This window comes from Micropterus salmoides, unplaced genomic scaffold (assembly GCF_014851395.1).
Source record: "Micropterus salmoides isolate LMB-PRFRI ecotype aquatic unplaced genomic scaffold, ASM1485139v1 Ms_hic_scaffold_12, whole genome shotgun sequence".
Lineage (NCBI taxonomy): Eukaryota > Metazoa > Chordata > Actinopteri > Centrarchiformes > Centrarchidae > Micropterus > Micropterus salmoides.
The window spans coordinates 2,569,262-2,573,205 of NW_024040263.1; positions in this window are offsets into that span (position 1 = coordinate 2,569,262).

Sequence of the window (3,944 nt, forward strand, 5' to 3'; positions counted from 1 at the left end):
CAATATTGTATTTGTCTTTTGTCTTGAGTTATTCACACACATACTGTATTTCTGTAGTCTAAAATGATGAGCCCTGCTACAATGATCTAATTTCAGCCAGAGGGGGGAGCTATAAAAACAGAAGAGATCGGCTACAGTTTGAGTTCTCATTCAATACTATGTACTTGGCATACCTTATATAGTTAAAAGTATCTGAACATGTTTTTGTTTGACCTTTCCTGTTTCAACATGACAATGTCCCTGTGCACAAAGCCAGGACAGTAAGGGACTGCTTTTTCCTGTTTGCTGTGGAAGACCTTCACTGACTTGCACAGATCCCTGACAACACTTTTAGGATGAACTGCAACACTGACTGTACCAGACCACTCAACACCAGGGTCCGACCTCAGTTATGATCTTGTATGTGAGGGAGAGCAAATCCCTGCAAACAGGTTCAACATCTGCTAGAAAGTGTTCCCTGAAGATTGACTGTAAGGTTAAAGTGTGGTAGGAAAAGGTGCAAGCAACAGGGATGACCACAGCCATGAGAGGATTGTCAAGCAAAGCCGATTCAAGAACTTGGTGGAGCTTCACAAGGAGTGGACTGAGGCTGGAGTCAATGCATCAAGAGCCACCACACACTGACGTGTCCCGGAAATGAGCTACAAGTGTTTCCTTCCTGCATTCGTGTTTCCTTCCTGCATTCCTAGTGTCAGTCCACCCCTGAACCAGAGACAAAATCAGAGGCGTCTTACCTGGGCTAAGGAGAGAATGAACTGGACCGTTGCTCAGTGATCCAAAGTCCTCTTTTTTTTTAGATGAAAGTAAAATTTGCATTTCATTTGGGAATCAAGGTCCCAGAGTCTGGAGGACGATGAGTGGAGAGGCACAGAATCCAAATTGCTTGAAGTCCAGTGTGAAGTTTCCACAGTTAGTGGTGATGTAGGGTGCCATGTCATCTGCTGGTGTTGGCCCACTGTGTTTTATCAAGTCCAGAGTCAATGCAGCGTCTACCAGGAGATTTTAGAGCATTTCATGCTTCCGTCGGCTGACAAACATTATGGAGATGCTGATTTTCTTTTCCAACAGGACTTGGCACCTGTTAACAGTGCCAAAACCACCAGTAACTGGTTTGTTGACCAGGGTATTACTGTAGGGCGGCGCGGTGGTACAGTGGTTAGCACTGTCGCCTCACAGCAAGAAGGATGGGTTCAAACCCCGGTTGCCCGGCCTTTCTGTGTGGAGTTTGCATGTTCTCCCCCGTGTCCGCGTGGGTTCTCTCCGGGTGCTCCGGCTTGCACCATCCAAAGACATGCAGGCTAGGGTAATTGGTGTCTCCAAAATTGTCCTTAAGTGTGGATGTGAGTGTGACTGGTTGTCTGTCAATGTGTGGGCCTGCGATGGACTGGCGACCTGTCCAGGGTGTACCCCACCTTTCGCCGGATGTCAGCAGGGATTGGCTCCAGCCCCCCCGCGACCCTGTACGCAGGATAAGCAGTTGACGATGGATGGCGTTACTGTATTTGATAGGCCAGCCAACTCGCCTGACCTGAACCCCATAGACTGTCTATGGGGTGTTGTCAAGAGGAAAGTGAGAGACACCAGACCAATAATAATTTCACTTTATGAATTAAATTACTTTTTCACTATATATATATAAATGCACATGTATCACCAATAAACTAACCCAAAGTGCATAAAATGAAGATCAAATATACATAAAATATTATGCAAAGAAAACATTTTTTGCTGGAGTTTTTTGCTGAATTTCATTTTGCACATTAGACGGTGAAGGTGAATATGATGCTTATGATGCATTAAACACTGATCATATGTAAATAGTGTGAGGGTGAAGTATTTGACCTCCTAATAATAGATAACATTTCTGTTCCAATGTGGGAATTCATGACATGCAAAGGTGTTGAAGGACTCAGTCTGTAAGTGGGCCACTGTGCAGGATGTGCTTTACAACAGAGTAAGAGAGGATGTTGTGGTTGAGACCAGCTCAAACCAGCTGCAGGTTGTAAAGAAGCAGCAGACAGATCTATAGCAAATTTGATCACAACTGCTTCGCGTTTTAGGACAAACAAACTCTCAAGTATCACACATCGAAAGCCTTGGTACAAAGACTGCTAATAATACTGCCCACACTGTTATTTAAATTGTATCCTAAACTGCCTCCTGCGGCCTTGTGCAGTCTGATGTGTAAAGTACACTGATAACGCTGCTGTTGTAAGGATCTGTTCTGTTCAACCGTTCTGTATCTAATTCAGCAAGCAGAAAGTTTTTCCTGTCCATCTCCTTTGACTTTCAAATGAGTGCCCATGTGGGTTTTGCATAGTATTATTATTAAACTCAAATCCAGAGCATGACAGAAACCTACAGCATTTCCAATGCAATGCAATTCATCTCTTACTTCTGCAGATAAAGAATGGGAACAAATTTACAGGCAAAAGAGAGCAAACCTAAATAGTCTGGGAATGCGAGGATAGCAAAGGTACAAAGGAAGTGAGATTTAGAAGTGTAACAGAATAAAGGGAACCCATGAGCATTTGTGGTCAATGAATGAAGAAGTGAAAGACATGCCAAGCCAAAATGAAAGTATGACGCAGATAACAAGATTGAATGGCTGAAAAGGAATGAGATACTAATACTAGTTACCATTGCATGTGGCAACAGATACTAGAGAGAGATGGCTCAATCCAGTTAGCTTTGAGTGTCAATGAAGCGGTTATGTGATCCTCTTCTTGAGGCAGAGAATCACAGCTTCTTGCATTCTTCACCGCCTCTGTACAGGTCCAATTTGTTTTATATCTAACATTATAGGAGAAGGGACAATTAAATTGTTTATGTATTTAAGTTTTATATCTCATCTTTACCTCTCCGGGAACCATCACCTTACTGTGATGGAGAGGTTTGCGTGCCCCTCTGAGCCCAGGCTGTGTTGTCTGGAGCCTAGTGCTCCTGGTAGGGTCTCTCATGGCAAAGTGATTCTAGATGAGGGGCCAGACTGAGAATGGTTCACAAAGACCCTAATGGAAAATCAAGGAAAAGGAGGAGGGACCCTTCCCGGAGGAAGCCCGAGGCCCCCGTCTGGAGCCAGGCCCAGAGGGAGCGCCTGGTGGCTGGGTCTGCCACGGAGCCTTTGGACCCACCATCCACAGGAAGATCCGCAGGGGTCGGGTGTGCTGCCACATGGGTGTTGGGGAAGGTCAGAGGCCTCGATGGACCAGACCCGGGCGGCAGAGGCTGGCTCTGGGGACGTGGAACGTCACCTCTCTTTGGGGGAAGGAGCCGGAACTTGTGTGGTAGGTGGAACGCTACTAGTTAGATCTGGTGGGGCTGACCTCCACGCACAGCCTCGGTTCTGGAACCGTACTCCTTGGTACGGGATGGACCCTATTCTTCTCTGGAGTTGCCCAGGGCGTGAGGCGCTGGGCGGGTGTTGGGATACTCACAAGCCCCCGGCTGAGCGCCGCTACGTTGGAGTTTACTCCGGTGGACGAGAGGGTCACCTCCCCACGCCTTCGGGTTGTGGGGGGGGGGGCGGACTCTGACTGTTGTTTGTGTATATGCACCAAATAGCAGTTCAGAGTATTCAGCCTTCTTGGAGACCTTGAAAGGAGTTCTCTATGGGGCTCCAGCAGGGGACTCCATAGTTCTGCTGGGAGACTTCAACGCGCACGTGGGCAGTGATGGAGATACCTGGAGAAGCGTGATTGGGAGGAACGGCCCCTCTGATCTGAACCCGAGAGGGTGTTTGTTGTTAGACTTCTGTGCTAGTCATGGACTGTCTATAACGAACACCATGTTCGAACATAAGGATGCTCATGAGTGTACGTGGTACCAGAGCACCCTAGGCTGAAGATCGATGATCAATTTTGTAGTCGTTTCATCTGATTTGAGGCTGCATGTTTCGGACACTCGGGTGAGAGAGGCGGAGCTGTCAACTGATCACCATCTGG